This window comes from Acinonyx jubatus, chromosome A3, assembly GCF_027475565.1.
Source record: "Acinonyx jubatus isolate Ajub_Pintada_27869175 chromosome A3, VMU_Ajub_asm_v1.0, whole genome shotgun sequence".
Classification (NCBI taxonomy): Eukaryota; Metazoa; Chordata; class Mammalia; order Carnivora; family Felidae; genus Acinonyx; species Acinonyx jubatus.
The window spans coordinates 113986033-114003502 of NC_069388.1; positions in this window are offsets into that span (position 1 = coordinate 113986033).

A 17470-nucleotide genomic window follows, 5' to 3' on the forward strand; every position below is an offset into this window, starting at 1 on the left:
TAATTATAGGAATTACAAGATTCCACATTGAATTGGCACATCTCCCCGACTCCTTCAATCTGACAGTTCCTTGGACTTTCTTTGCCTTTCATGACCTTGACACTTTGGAAGAATCCATGCCAATTATTTTGTAAAGAGTCTTTCAGTTTAGGTTTATCAGGTGTTTTCTCTTGAATAGATTGAAACTAAGCATCTTTGTCAAGATTACCACAGAAGTGATGTTTTGCCCTTCTTAGTGCATATCTGGGAGACATAGTGTTGATTTGTTTTATTACAGGTAATATTAACTTTGACCACATGATTAGGATGGTGCCTTCCAGGTTTTCCAATTTTACCTATAATTAATAATCATCTGTAATTTTACCTATAATTACTAAGAATTAACTTATTTATTTGTGATTAATAACATTCTTGTGGGGAGACATGCTCCTATTTATTTCTCTTTCTTTCTTTCTTTCTTTAATATGAAATTTATTGTCAAATTGGTTTCCATACAACACCCAGTGCTCATCCCAACAGGTGCCCTCCTAAATACCCATCACCAACCCTCCCCTCCTTCCCACCCCCCATCAATCCTCAGTTTGTTTTCAGTTTTTAAGAGTCTCCTATGTTTTGGCTCCCTCCCTCTCTAACCTTTTTTTTTTTTTCTCCTTCCCCTCCCCCATGGTCTTCTGTTAAGTTTCTCAGGATCCACATAAGAGTGAAAACATATGGTGTCTTTCTCTGTATGACTTATTTCACTTAGCATACCACTCTCCAGTTCCATCCACGTTGCTACAAAAGGCCATATTTCATTCTTTCTCATTGCCAAGTAGTATTCCATTGTGTATATAAACCACAATTTCTGTATCCATTCATCAGTTGATGGACATTTAGGCTCCTTCCATAATTTGGCTATTGTTGAAAGTGCTGCTATAAACATTGGGGTACAAGTGCCCCTATGCATCAGCACTCCTGTATCCCTTGGGTAAATTCCTGATATGCTCCTATTTCTAATCATACTTTTTAATCTACCTTACTCATTTCATATTTTCTGCTTTTTTATCTTTCTGTTCTGAATTCTAGATAATTGCTGCAGATTAGTCTTCCAGTTCTCTAATTTTCTCTCTAGTTATGTCTACTCTGCTACTAAACACATCAATTATATTTTTAATTTTAAAGTCTTTAATTGGTTCTTTGAAGAAATTACCCATTTAAAAATTGCTTACTGATAAAATTTTATACTCATTTTACAGAGGATTTCAACTATACTTTTGAAAAGTCTTTTAAAATTCTGTTTTATTACTATTTCCCCCGCATAGAAGTTTGCTTTGTTGGAGAGTTACCTCTTAATTCACTTTCATCTGACATTTATGTAATTCTTGGTTCTGCATTCATTTTCAGTGACAGCCTCCTCCCCAGTGACCCTGGGACATGCTGATTTCTTTCCAGATGGCTGAATGTCTTCTCAGCTAGTGTCATTAGTTATTTCTTGGCCTGGCAGGTGAGACAACCTCTTGTGCTTCCTGGCATGGTGACCCATCAGTTTCCCATGTAGGACTTACGATTTCTTTCCATGAAGTGTCAGGAGATACTGTGGAATCTTAGCTTGTAATAAGCCTTCCTATCTACTTTTATTTTCAGTGTGTTCACAACTTCGGATACACCAGTATCATTTCTGTTTATATGTATTTATTAAAGTAAAGCTTAGGGACACCTGGGTGACTAAGTCTGTTAAGCATCTGACTTCAGCTCAGGTCATGATCTCATGGTTCATGGCTCATGGTTCAAGCCCCGCATTAGGCTCTGTGCTGACCGCTCAGAACCTGGAGCATGCTTAGGATTCTGTCTCTTTCTCTCTCTCTGCCCCTCCTCAGTTTGCATGCCCTCTCTCTCTCAGAAATAAATAAATAAATATTTTAAAAAGGATTCTGGAAAAAAGTAAAGTTTTAAAAGTGCGGGGTGGTAGGATAGGTAGGGTATGACTCTTAACGTATGCTCGTCACTGTTCGAAGTGCTTAACATAGACTAACCTAATTATTCCTTACAACATTACTGTTAGGTAGGTACCATTCCTTATCTTCAGTTTTTAGATCAGGAGAATGAGGTGCACACATATGAAATAGCTTCCCTAAGATCACAGACCCAGAGTCTTGCTGAACCATGTTCTTTTAAATCAGACATAAAACTTCCCTGTTCATCAGCCAGTGGGCCCAGATTCTGCAGCTCTGACTCCCTAGGGCAGCATCCTACCACTCAAATGAAGGCTTGAAACCAAAGAGACTGGGAATACAGAACTGTCAGTTCATCTGCTAATACAATCCATATGATCCTCTGGGCACAATGACAGATTGGATTTTGGACCTTGTTCTTCTGTATACTGTCTCCCTCTTCTATCACTCTTCTTCTAGGACTGTGTTGTTAAAATAAGATCATTGTAGGAATCAATTCCAGGTGAGACTTTAGGTAAGTAATTAATGTCTTCTTCTCTGAGCCTGCTTTTCCCACCTGTAAATAAATAGAGGGCTGAGGGTGAACTGGAGGAGGGAATCTTTAGATTGTTTTCTTTTCTAGCTCTGTGGATTCTCTGAATGTATAATTCACACATGATCATATTTTCCTCACTTTCTCTCATTAGGCTTTGACTTGTTTGTGTACCTTCTACTTACTTTTTTTGGTATGAGTCCATCTAAAATACTGAAATTAATAACACATGGTTAAAAAATTGAATGGTACACAAGTGCTCAAAATGAAAAACCGCGTCCTTCTTTCCACCTCCTTCTCCTCCCGAATATTACTCCCTGAAGACAACCTCTCATGGGTCTCTCTGGTTTTAGTTCTACTGGAGGTTATTTCCATACCTCCAAATAAGGGATGTATTGCCAGTACTTGATTTACGAGCTCCGGATATCACCTGTTGGGCCCTGCTTTGAAGAGTGAGGAGATAGCTCACTTCCTGTGGTCTAGGGGTGCAAGCACTTGCCCCAGCTTTGTGGTCTCAGCTCAGTCCCAGAGGTAGTGCCCTTGCAAGATGGGAAATTTCCCCCATATGTCTGCTTTGGTGTTCTGAGAGCCTTCTCCAGGTCTGTCGAGCTGAGGATGGGAGCATGGAGAGGCGCTGGAGACAGCCCATGGCTGGACTCTGAGGAGGGCCTTTTTACTCTGGAAACAGTGGCTGGGGTTTTAAAGAGGTTAATCAAGAGGGAGTACAGTGATTGTCTCAGATCAGCACATAGTTTATTGCTCCCAAGAGGGCCCTGTGGCGTTGGGGAGACAAAGAATAGGAGCTATTTTACCATAATTGATGTCTGCTGTTGTTCCAGGCAGTGGGAAATAGCAAGGTCACCTGAGATAGGAATAGCTGAGCACCCAGAAATCCTCTGGCCATGCCCAGTGAATGGCATAGGAAAATTTGGGAAGTGACCAATGTCATCACAGCATCACGGCAGGTCAGGTTTCCTCCATCCTGCTGGAGACCGGGAGAGCATCATTTGGAACCTTTGTGGCGGGGACTATGGATGGGGGCTGGGAGCAGGTGGCTGCTCTCTGATAATTAGGTTGAAACACTGGAGGCCTGGGGAGGAGTGAGAGCCCCAGAGAGGACAGCCTTGAAACTCTGATCATCTTTCTTACCTAGGTGGGCCTACTAGTTCACAGAGAACTCTGTCACATGCCTGTCACTAGCATCGACCTCTACCTTTCAAGGTTCACTTTCCCAGTGTCTTTGGGGGAAAGGGGAGTTTGATTAATAGCTGCTACCAAATGCCCATGGGCATTTGCTTGTCTGTGATGTGGGTGTTCCCCTCTCCCAGCTCCATCAGGGGTTCCCCTCACATCACTGCTGTCACTGCCTGGAACTCGGAGACTGCCATCGCACACAGAGTGATGATAGGGCAGCCCTGTAGGCCTCTGTAGAGGTGAAAGCCACACATCCCTATACTGCCCTGCACTTTCTATCCCCTATCCCGCCTCTGTAGAAGGCTCAGTAGCTGAGGACAGTAACAGGAAGTAATTTGAGTTGGGGAAAAAAGGTGAATTAATGTGTGCTTTACTTTCTCTGTAGTGCAGGGGAGGAAAAACCCAACCAAATAAATAAATTCTCCACAGGGATCCCCTTGGGGTACACACTGATACCTAACTTCCCTATGCGACGTGTGAAGTCTCTTCTTCAACCTCTTTTTTTTCAGAGACCTTGTCAATTTCCAATGTGGAAAACCTCCACCTTTTAAAAACTGAAAATTCACACCCTTTCATAGATGTTGATCCACGCCAGAATCTACTCTTTTCACCACACGTCAGAGTAAGACTGTATCCCTGACAGCATCAAGGGGAGGAAGAAGGGTACAAGGGTAGTCCATGGTGAGCTTTGGCACTCCAAGGCCTGATGCCCTTTGGGGATCTCTCTGTCATTGTGAAGGTAGGTCCCTTCTTTAGTCCTGGTCCTCAGCCCTACACACACACACACACACACACACACACACACACACACACACAGATCTCTCTCTCTGTCTCTCTCTCTCTCACACCCACACACACATACACACATACACCCAAGGCACAGTAAAGTTGACCCTTGAACAATGCTGGGTGAAGGGCACCAACCCACTGTGCAGTCAAAACTTGTTTATAACTTTCAGGGGCACCTGGGTGGCTCAGTCAGTTAAGCGTCCAACTTCAGCTCAGGTCATGATCTCCTGGTTTGTGAGTTCGAGCCTGCACTGGCTCTCTGCTGTCAGTGCAAAGTCCACTTCAGATCCTCTGTCCCCATCACTCTCTGGCTCTCCCCCACTCGTGCGCATGCAGGCTCTCTCACAAAAATTAATATACATTAAAAACAATTTAAAAAGGGCCTGAGCCTGGGTGGCTCAGTCGGTTAAACATCTGACTCCGGCTCAGGTTCGTGAGTTCGAGCCCTCAGTCAGGCTCTGTGCTGACAGCTCAGAGCCTGGAGCCTGCTTCAGATTCTGTGTCTCCCTCTCTCTTTCTGCCCCTCCCCTGCTTGTGCTGTCTCTCAAAAATAAATAAGCGTTAAAAAAAAAATTGAAAAAAGAAAAAAAAAGTGCGTATACCTTTTGATTTCTCAAAATTTAACCATTCATAGCCTACTGGTCACCAGAGGCTTTACTGGTAAGATAGTCGATCAATACATATTTTGTATGTTTTATGGATTATCTACTGTATGCTTACAATAAGCTTTAGAGGAAAAAATGTTAAAATCATAAGGAAGAGAAGATACATTTAAAATACTGTACTGTATTTATTGAAAAAGTCCACATATAAGTGGTAACCCACACAGTTCAAACCTGTGTTTAAAGGTCAGCTATATTTTTCTGAAATAAGAAAAGGTGTAAAGGAGAAAAACATGATCTTTTCTGAAATATCATCTGCATATATTGTGCTGCCCAGAGCAGAGAGAATGCAATGGCATTTGTTCTTTTTTTTTTTTTTTAATGTTTATTTATTTTTGAGAGAGAGACAGAGTGTGAGCAGGGGAGTGACAGAGAGAGAGGGAGACACAGAACATGAAGCAGGTTCCAGGCTCTGAGCTGTCAGCACAGAGCCCAATGTGAGGCTTGAACTCATGAACCACAAGATCATGACTTGAGCCCAAGTCTGACACTTAACCAACTGAGCCACCCAGGCACCACACATTTGTCCTTTATTCATTCTTCCATATGCCCCAGACTCATTGCTCTAAAAAGGAAGATGGTCAAAGACCCTGGGCATTTAAAAACAATAATCACTTTTCTTACCTTTGGCCCAAACAAATTGTCAGGCATCAGTGTCTTTCTCCCCCCAGTGTATAACAATCCTCCAGACATGGTGGTATAGTGGTGTCAGTGGGGTCTTTCACCTACATACATGAGCTCATGGGGTACCCCAACAATATTATTATATTCCCTGTTTCAGAGATCAGAAGTGGAGATCCATAGGGGCTTTCTGGTTTCTCCAAGGTCAAGTGTGGCTGAGTCAGGACTCGAACTCAGATCTAATGAGTCCAGGCCTAGAGGTCTTCCTATGCCATTAAAATGGAAGAGAACTTCACTGAATGTGTATCTCATTAAAACAGATTATTGCACTGGTAAAGGAGAAATTAGTGTGAGAATGTGCAAGACAGGTGGACCCAGAGCTCAAAATAGATCAAGTTATCACTAAACTTTATTTTCCAGGAGGACTTAAGGAAGAAGGACCTGTTATCTTCTGTCTGTAATCTTGTTACAGGAGGCCTTGTTTCATTCTTCAGCTAAATTTTCTATCAGATACTTTAAGAGGATCTTAGTGTTTTCGTCTAAAGTTAGGGAATGTTGGGTTATGATCAACCCCTTCTCACCCCTACCATTCTCTGATATAAAAAGCTAGTGTAATACATGATATAAAGTAAGGAGAATGTCTTTCTTTGTCATGTGTTGATTCGGGAATGGTCATAGTAGAGTCCTGCAGCAATGTGGCTGATCTTATAACTTATATTGCATTCAATGTCCTTGAGTTACCCAGTCCTATAGTCCCAGTGAAGAGAAGTGCTTGATTTCATGATTGTGGAAGATGATTGAGCATAATCAAAAGCAAAGAACTCCTATCAAATCCTCTGTGAGGTTAAACAAATTTTAAAATGAGACACTTGACATGTAAAAGGAAACTTAAGTGGGTCAAGAAAAAGAGCTTCCGGCTGACACTTAAGGATTCATGAAGGTCAGATACACGCATGAGGTGGGGGTTCCATCATCTGCAAAATTGATGAAAATTTGAAAAGGTCAGAAATTTGGTTTGTACAAATAGACAATTATCTTTGAGAATGATGGTTAAGGACTTAAACTGAGATGAAAGAACAGATTTATTTTGAGAGAACACTTGAGGAAGAAAGTTTCTGTGATGATCGTGCCTTGCATTTGCTTAATGATCAGAAACAGCCAGGACTTGGCATTCATCTGGATCTCTCAAGGGGAGCTGGACACAGTGAAGGATTTTTGAGGAAAAAAGTAACTGGTCACACAATACTTTCTGTCTCTGGCTCACCTCTCTAGTTTACTCATAGTCACAATTCTTTATCTGGAAGCACTCATCAAAGAAAAAAAGGGGGGGAAGTAATATCCAGCTTACAGATTGTTGTCAAAATGAGATTATGTGCATGAAAAGGCATGGCAACTTGAAAAGCGAGTGTTATTGCTATATTTTAGGGGGACTGACAAGGAAAGGGGGTCAGGATGCAGGATGGTATCTTGGTGGGAACTGTGGTTTTGGCATCAGGAAGCATGGGTAATAAGCCCTGCTCTGTCACCCAGAGATAAATTACCTAACACCTAGAGTCTCATATTCCTCATCCATAAAATGGGGATAACAAATCCCACTCGCACAGGTGTGTGACTTATGGGAAGACTTTGGAAATGCTAGGGCACTGTATAAGTGTGAGGAATTATAAATATGATTATTATTGCCTGGTTCCCCAGTTTATGGGATTGAAATTCAGCTGCTCCACTGACAGATGAGTGGGAATACATGAATGATCACCCCCAAAGTATACTTTTTCTCTTTACCATCTATCACCAATAAATATTCGGTTTACATTTGAAATCTGGCAGCCTTGAAAGCCATTAATCCAAATAAATACTCAGCACTCTGCAAGGCAAAATGTTTCCCAGCAAGAGCCTCCACCTGCTCTGTAATGTTTGCCTTGCACACATGCTGATAGACTCATTCACTGCTGTTGCTGTCTATAATGACTCACCCATCAGTCAGCAGCCTGGCGTATGTGGCCACTGTGCATGGAGCAAGTTGCAGGATCCCTAGGCAACTGTAGAGGAAGAATAAACATTGTCCTAAAGAGCTTTATAAGCTAATTGATCCTGTTGAGGATGACTGTTGTTTCTGTCTGTCCAGTCATCATTTTCCTTCTTCTGGTAGGAAAACCTCAGTTTTCTTTTTGTTAACCACCTTACCTAACTCTTGCCAGTGTGGTATTTGGGTGAGGCTGACTTCAGCCTCCTGTTCATAGAAGCTGGTCTACAACCCAGGCCTTCTCACCAGAGAGCACCTCGGCAATTGGTTCTGAGATGGGCCATTGAATGTCAGGTCCAGATCTCTTGCTAAGCTATTGAGACAGAAGTTTTCCTAAGATTCAACATAGCCATAAATAGCTTCCTGGCAATATTTCTGAGCATCTGGGTATAGCTAGGTCTGAAACATACATTGGACTTTGAGGCTTACCCTGGACTTTGAAGCTTACCCCCAACTATTGAATTTCTTTTGTTTTCTTGGCCATTTGTTTGGTCTGGTCAAGGCTGTGCATAGCCATATGACTACTTATGGCTGTGTTCATTCCTTCAGACTATATACCACTTATTGGGTGCCTCCTTGTGTCAGGACCTGTGAAGTGAGTTTTGATGACTAAGACCTGGACTGTTCCCTCATGGAGCTTACAGATTAGTAAGACAGAAAGGTTATTAAAACACAATGTAGCAAATATAATGAGTGATATATGTTTGAGGCATTAAACAGTATGAACCTCTTAACTCATCTAAGAGTAGGTCAAATATAGGGTATCTGGGCAGGTCTTCTACCTTGAGGAAGTAAACCTTGAGAGACTACTTAAGGGGTGAGTAGGAATAATCCAGGAAGTGTTGGAGAGGAAAACAGATATATGCTTGTTCTTACCTCTGAGACACAGAGAATGATGTGTGTGTGTGTGTGTGTGTGTGTGTGTATGTGTGTGTGTATTAAGGGCTGGGAACTACAGGGGAACAACAAGCAGGTCCAAGTTTCCATAATGAAAATACAAAATCTCATTGATTGAACAGTGAAAATGAAAGACAGTGAAAGTGATGGGGTCATAATGGAAGGAATCAGGATGGTAGGAGGAGTCCTTGTAGCCATGGACTTCTCTTGAGTTTTGATTTCATATTGTAGGTCAGCCTCGAAATGTATAAAGCAGGAGAATGTTTTGAAAGGTCATGCCAGCAGTTTGAGAAAGACAAGCATAGAAGGAAGTAAACCAGTGAAGAGGCTTCTTGGGGTTCTTGCCCTAACCTTGATGAAAAACCAAATCAAGTTTGGAGAGAGAAATACAGATTGAAAAAAAATATTTTGCAGGTGAAATTTATAGTATTTATGTCTAAATGTGCAAATTAGAAAGAGTCAAAGAGAAGAGTCAAGATTTTTGGCTTGTGTGACTAGTGAAGATAGATGGCCAAATGAAATGATGAATTTGTTTTGGACCTGCTGAATTTAAGGTACATAAGGAATAACCATACACATGCAGAAGGCAGTTGGATATATGAATCTGTGGCTTGATAGAGAAGTCTACGTTAGAGAGAGAAATTTAGGAATCACCAATGTACAGTTAAAATTGCAATATCATCTAAGGAGAAAAGTAGAATATAAAGAGCAGAGAGCATTCAGGAAAAGCTTTGGTTATGCCAATACTGAAGCATTGTGCTGGGGTGTAAAGAACCCTCAAAAAAGACCTTAAAGGATGGTTTGAAAAGTAGGAGAAGAACCAGGAATGTGTGGAGTCCTAAAAGTCAAGAGAATAGAGCTTCAAGATGTAGGGAGTGATCATCAGTATCACATGCAGTACAATATAGGGGAAAAATGGTACGCAAAACTACCTATTTTGAGAGCTAGGAAATCATCTAGTGATCAGAGAGTGTGTTCAGTAGAGGAAGAATAGGAGAAGGAACCAAAATGGAGTGAGTTGAAGTTGACAGAATAACTATGACCCCTCTTTGAGAAATTTACCTGAAAAAAGAGGAGAAAGATGGGATAGTAAATAGAAATGGACCCAGTACCAAGGAAGGTTTTCTCTTAAGGATGGGAGCCATGTGAGCATATTTTCAGGATAACAGTTAAGACAGACTTACCAGAAAGGGGGAAATTGAAGATATAAAATGGGAAGGTTTGGAGATGCAGCAAGACCTTAGAGCCTGGAGGGAGTGTGTTCAAGGGCATCAAGGGGGCAGATTGGCTTTGGAAAGCAGGAGGGTATATCATGCTCCAACAATGGAAGAAAGGTTTTTAGGATGGGTATGAGTTTTAATAATTGGGTGGGTGGAATCTTCAGGAAGAATACACATTATATCTCAGTTTCACAGAAGTGGGAGGTAAGAATGGTGGGAGAAGGGTAAGGTTGGGAAATTGGGGAGGTAAGTAGAAAATGATAAGAAAGGGTACGTTGCTGAAAACCACGTGGCCCAAAGGCAGGTGACCTTTTGTCTTTTTTTAAATTGAGATATAATTTATACACCATAAAATTCACCTTTTAAAAGTAGTTTTTAATATATTCACAAAGTTGTGCAATCACCACCACTACCTAATTCCAGAACATATTAATCATGCCCCAAATCAATCCCATTTGCAGTCACTACCCATTTCCCCTCCTTCTTCCAGCCCCCTGGCAAGATTAATCTATTTTTCTGTCTCTATAGATTTGCCTCTTCTGGACATTCTCTGTCAATAGAATCATTTAGTATGTGGTCCTCTTTGATACTAACTTCTTTCACTTTGTATAATGTTTTCAAGATAATCCATATTGTAGGATGCATTAGTATTTTATTCCTCATTTTTGCTGATCAAATAGTTCATTGAATGGATATACCACATTTTGTTTATCTATTCATCAGTGATGAATATTTGATTTGTTTCACTTTTGGGCTATTATGAATAATGTTCCTGTGAACAATTATTTATATACAAGTCTTGTATGGACATGTTTTAAATTCTTTTGGGTATATACCTAGGAGTGGAATTACTGAGTCATAGGATTTATGTTTGACTTGTTGAGGAACAGCCAAACTCTTCCCCAAAGCAGCTGCACAATTTTATATTTCCATCAGCAATATAGGGTTCCAGTTTCTCCATATCATCACCCACTTGCTGTTACTGCTTTTTTTTTTTTTTTTTTTTACAACCATCTTAGTGGCTGTGAAGTGGTATCTCATTATGGATTTTATTTGCATTTATCTGATGGCTAATGATGTTGAACATCTTTTCATGTGTATATCAGCATTTGTATATCTTCTTTGTTGAAATATCTATGTAAATCTTTTGTCCATTTTTAATTAAGTTATTTATTTTCATACTGTTGATTTGTTATATGTATATAAGATTAGTTCTTTATCAGATTTGATTTGCAAATATTTTCTCCAAGTTTTTGGGTTTTCTTTTCACTTCTGGATAGTGTCATTGGAAGTATTAGTTTTTAATTTTGATGTAGTTCAGTTTCTCTATTTTATCTTTGATTGCTTGTGCCTCTGGTGTCATATCTAAGAAACTATTACCTAGTCCAAGGTCAGGAAGACCTTGTTTTCCTCTAAGGGTTTTGTAGTTTTGGTTCTTACATTTATGTTTTGATTGACTTTAAGTTAGCTTTTAGATACGATTTGGGGCTGAGGTGCAACTTCATTCTTTTGCCTCTTACTATCCAATTGCCCCAACACCATTTGTTGAAAAGACCATTCTTTCCTCCATTGAATTGTCTTGACCCCCTTGTCAAAAATAAATTGACTGTAGGGGCACATGGGTGGCTCCATTGGTTGAGAGCATCTGACTCTTGGTTTCGGCTCAGGTCATGATCTTGGAGTTTGTGGGTTCGAATTATGCGTCGAGCTCCAGGCTGACAGTGCAGAGTCTGCTTGGGATTCTCTCTTCCTCTCTCTCTCTGTCCCTCCTTTGGTCTCTCTCTCTCTCTCTCTCTCTCTCTCTCTCTCTCTCTCTCAATAAATAAATAAACTTAAAAAAATCAATTGACCATAAATGTAAGGGCTTATTTGTGGATTTTCAATTCTATTCCATGAAGGCACCTGGGCAAGCTCCAAGTCAGGTCAAATAACGATAGGCCTTGTGAGTGGGCTCTTCCGGGGATTTATAAGATAGGCAAATATTTGCAGTTCTCTAGAAATTAGGCTTTGAAGGTGCTCCCCCTTGCTCTGCCCCCTCCAGTAGCTGCCAGGATGCTGATTTTCATCATGATTATAGGCTCTTGAATCTGTGGACAGGGGATAATGAGGCTACTATCGAGCTGGGGTAAGTTAGAGACTGGGAATAGAGCAAGTCAAAATGCCATAATTTTACTGAGATTTTATTTTTTTCCTTGAATAAATGCTCCCTGGAATGCTTCAAGCCTTTGGTTAATTTTCAGAGTTCTGAAGAAGTTAATTCTGACAACTTTTCCCAGTATTCTAGTTAATTTTATGGAGGGGAGGATTTTTAGAGGTCCTGACTCTGCCAAATTTACTGACATCACCAGATTTTTTTTGTTTTTCATAAGGCAAAAAGTAAGTAGAGTGATGATGAGTTCCAAGGAGTCCACCACAGGGAAGAAATGGTTATAGCTAAGAAGGGGGATAGTGTGTGGGGTGCCTTAAACACATTTGAAGAGGGAAGGCTTATGCTTAGGTAGAAAAGGGGAGGGAGTTTCCATGTGATTAGAGAGGCAGTCAGGCTTCCGGGCTCCTAAAATGGGGAATGTCAACTATAGAATGATGGCTAAACGTGTCATCTTGCAAATAAGTTCCCATCCTTAAAATAAAAGCTTCCATGATACTCTGTCTCCTTTCAGTAACTATTCCATCTTTCTCATCTCTCATGTATAATACTCGAAAGAGTGATAGTGTCTTTTGCACTATATGTTACCTTCAACCCACTCCACGTTGGCCTCTGCTTCTGTCTAGAGGGACTAGAGGAAAGAAGTCTTTAAAGAGAATCATTCAAGTATGGGGTGGTTCCAGTAGAAATTGTGGATCTGGGCTCTGGACATGGAGTGAAAGGGGTAGGACTGAGAAGGATCCTTAGAGGACCAGTTGGCCCAATTCAGAGACAAACCACCTGAAGAAAGAGAGATGTCTGACTGGTTTTTGGTGAAATGGAACAATACACAAACAAGCTAATTAACATGCATTAAGAAATGAAACCAAGGAAATAGCTTCTTACCTGTGTACCTCTTGAGAACATTGCTGTTCGTGTTTTCAACTGTGGTTCTTTTCTGAATCAAGGCACAGATTGGGAGGACATCTCTTTCTACTTGCTCCTTTGGCCAGGATAGGATCAGACTGAGGGTGAGAGCAGCCTGGATAAAAGGGACTGATTGGAGACTTATATTCTTGCTGACAGGTAGCTGGATGAAGGCCGATGTTGAAATCAGCCCAGTTCCTGTCACCTCTTGTTTCCCTCTCTGCCTCAGCTAAAGCAAAAGGTGAACTCACTTTTCCTGAACCTCTGCTGTCTGTCAGGCATTGGGCTAAGGTGCTCTGTGTTCCCCACCAAATCTTCATGTTAACCCTAAGAGATGGAAATCATTGTTCTCACTTTATGGATGAGGAAACTCGGGCTTAGAAAGATTTTTATTTGCCCAGGATCATACAGTGAATAAAAAAAAGTATAGCAAGATAGTAATTCTCGGGCTGACTAACTATTGCTTATTTCTTTTTATCACTGTTTTCAAAGACTGAGTCTATGTCAGGTGCCACGGATGTAAAAGGTGCGAAGGTAAATAAGTAAACCCTGGACTCTGGTCTCAAGGAGCTAACACATTAGATAGGGGAAGAAACATGCAAATAAAAGAGAGAGGGTAGTACAGGTTCAGACCTAGATACCTGTCCTAGGGTAGTTGGGGTGCAGAGCATGAATAAAGGGGGAGATTCACTCTACTGTTAGGTGCTGTCAATAGGATCTGAGTTTTACCAGGAACATAGGTATACCAGGGTGGCCGAGTGCTCATTGTGGCTGTATGATTTTGATGTAAACACTCCCTTCTCCTGTCTGTGAGGGCCATAGCTCCTTCCTTCTTTTTGGTTTGAAAAAAGGGAAGAACAATTTGGGCTCTGTTTCCTCTCCGTCTCTTTTCCAGGGGCTCAACACAGAGCACTGCAGAGTTTCATTGCTGGAAGGAAAGGCTGGTGCATTTAGACAAAAATAGAGAGAGACTTTCAGAATTTTATTTTATTTTATTTTATTTTATTTTATTTTATTTTATTTTATTTTATTTATTTTATTTTTCAATATATGAAGTTTATTGTCAAATTGGTTTCCATACAACACCCAGTGCTCATCCCAAAAGGTGCCCTCCTCAATACCCATCACAGAATTTCAGAAATGTGGAGGAACTAAGGTAGCAAAAGGACCTGCTTGGTCTGTGTTTCCCATGATGGATGGTGGGCACAGAGCCCTCACAGGGTCACAAAGTCCTACCCTCCAGGGCAGGTCACACAATGAGAAACGCAAGCAAGATACAGAAAGCATGTGGCCCACTTGATCAATCTTGGTTTTCCCACTTCTGGTTATACACATGGGGGGCAAGAAATATTTTATTCTCTTTTTTCTAAATAAATAATGGATCAGGTACAATGATAAATGGCAACTGACTCCTGGCTGCTGTTGTAGGGAAGACAATAGGATAAGGTGGGGTCTGTAGTGATGGGAGAGCAGGTGCCCTACCTGAGGCTGGCAGGTGTATTGGCTCAGTGAGTGTCCTGTCATGTAGGAATGTGGGCCCAGTTTTCCCAAATCTGATTTTTCAAGAGAAGCTGGAAAGCCAGATTTTCAAGTGAAATCACTCAATTACTAAGTGTGTGCACTTAATTCAAAAAGAAATTTTTTTAAAGAGCAGGTGGGTGGGCTATTGATCTGCAGGCCAAACATAATAAATCTGCCTGCCACTAGTTGCAACTCTCATCAGATCATTTTGCATCCAAGATCCAGACATTTTTGGACTTGGGAAACCAGCTTTCAAAGCCTGTGGGAATCTAGGGTACTTTCACTCTTTAGGCAGCAGGAGAGCATCTGTGCGGGAGTGGTAGTCATTCTGCCTATCTGAGGTCAGGCAGACATGCTCTGACTTGATATTTCTAACTCCTGTGCATGCCATGCTTTATGCTTTGGCTTCCCCAGAATGCCCTTCTTCCTTACTCACCTGTACACCCGAAGCAGGTGTCTCTAGAATGACCGGGAAACATAAAAGGATGTGACTCTGTGGGAATCCCAACCAGAACTATGCTATTCTAATGGTAGCCACTGGGTACTTGTGACTACTGAGCAATTGAAATGTGGCTAGTCCAAATTGAGGGGAGCCCTAAATATATAATATATACAAGATTTCAAAGCCCTTGCTATGAAAAAAAGAATGTAAAATATCTCAATAATTGTTTTATATCACTTACATGTTGAGATGACATTTTGGATGGATCAACTTAAATAAAACATATTATTAAGATTAACTTATCGGTTTTTACATTTTTTTAAATGTAACTACTAGAAAATTAAAAATTGCACATGTAAGTAACTTTATATTTCCATTGGACATCGCTATACTAGGCCCCTCCATTCTGAGGGTAAATTGGGAAAAGATCATTGCTCATTCAGTTCTCATCATTGCAGGAACAACCATTCTGAAACTCTTAGGAGGTGATGGGACAGTTGTGAGGGGTAACTAGGCCTAGCACTGTTGGGCATCACTCTAAACAGCTGTGCTTTTAAGATGGCAAATGTATGTCCACAGAGTGGCCACTGAATTTTTAAAGTAAATGGTAGTCTATGGGGACAACTATAGGCTGAGTGCATCTCCACAAGTCTACTACTTGTTATTTCCTTTTATTTTGACCTCTGACCCTGGATTTTTACCTCTTTACTCTCTCAGGATCTGGCATTCGTCCTAACCCCATGTCTGGACTTGGGGGAGTGGCCATTTTGAGTAACAGCTCTGTTGTTCTGCAGTTAGCACCAAACTGAGTGGAAGGCTGTTTGAGCTTGGGTGGGCAGGTTCAGGGATAAGAGGGCCTTCTGTCACCTCATGGCTGGACCACCAGCAATAGGGTCCCCTTTCCTGGCTGGTTTTGCAGGTTGGATAGTGGCATCCCAACCAGTCTGCCTTTGGATGAGAGATTTATATTCCCTTAGATGCTTGACAGAAATTCAGCAGTCTGTGAACTAGAGACCCCACCCCTCCCACCACATGCGTCAAGGGGTATCTGGAGGAGACCACTAGAGGCAAGGAGCACCTAGAGCCAAAGGATGCTCTGTTGACTGGGAGTGCTTGGTGAACACGAGTACTGAATTCTGGCTGTGCCAGTAGGGATTTTAGCCAGAGAGGAGTCAAAGCAGTAGGGACGAGAGTGCACGTGTTGAATGGAAACATTAGAAATCACTTTGAAAAATACTGTACTGCATGCTACCACTAGCATTCTTTCTGTATTTCTCCCTTTCTTTCTCCTTCCTTCCTTCTCTCTTTCTCTTTTCTTTCTTTCTTTCTTTCTTTCTTTCTTTCTTTCTTTCTTTCTTTCTTTCTTTCTTTCTCTCTCTCTCTCTCTCTCTCTCTCTCTCTCTCTCTCTCTTTTCTTTCTTGGCATGAACCTGCCACCATATCTCTGCAGTCTATCAGAGCCCTGATTTATGCCACTCAGAAGTTTTGCATGGCTGTCACCTCATTAAGGCATTTATGTCCTGGTAGAGCCTGAACTTGAATCTACCTTGAAGGTGTAATTGTGTGTTGCTAATGTAATGGCTGGAGTTGCCCATGCAAAGAGCAACATGAGAAAGGTCACGGGGGAGGAAGGCAAGGTCATAGAGCCACCTGAAGCGTGCCAAGGGTTGATTTGCTCATTTCCTCCAATCCCAGGGAGGAGAAGTCTCATGACAGCAGGTAGGACTTGCAGAGGGGAATGACTGCAGCATGGGCTTGTACAGATGGGAACAGAGAGGAGTTTATTGTGGTTTCCAAATGACTAAAAGCTTCGCTGACAATCTGAGAACACACACAGCAATAGCTCCAACCCAGATGCCCATAAATATGGATGAATCAATGGGAGAGGTGGTTGCCTCTCCCATAACAGTGGCTTGCTGTTTCCCTAGTGTTAGCAAATCTGTCTGCAAATCAATATAGGAAAACTTTTTCCTTTCTAGAAATCGATAAAAGATCCAGCTTTGCTTTCTTGCATTTGTTATTCCCAGGTAGATTCCTTCAGTTATGTGGCATAAGAGATGTGGTCAGATGGACCACTCCCTGGATGCAGGGAACTATAAACAATGTGCTAAATGTTGTCATGAAGGAAAAAGGGTGCCAGGGCTTCACGGAGAAGGGACATTGCACCCGGAGCAGGTGGCACAGGGAAACCTCCCCAGTGGCACAAGGCCCTGTGAATCCTACCTCTTAGAGTCATGGAAAGGACCTTAGAATTCATCTCATCTACTATTTGCAACAATGAAGAAACTGAGTCCCATAGAAGTGAAGTACAATCCCGAGTTTACGTAGCTGGTTAAGTGAAAGACCAGCTGAACTCAGGCCTCTTTAGTTCAGTCTATCATTCTGTCTCACTAAAGCTATGTAATTTTCTTTTCTTAATGTTGGGTGTTGAACGCATTGAACTTTAAGACATAGATAAAGAGTTGATGGGGACTAAAATGTTGGTGTTACTAATCATATAACTGATACTGGAGAATACGGCTGTGGTCTTAGGCGAAGGCTGAACCCCAAGATAAGCCAGACCTGTTTGCCCTGTCTCAGTGGTGC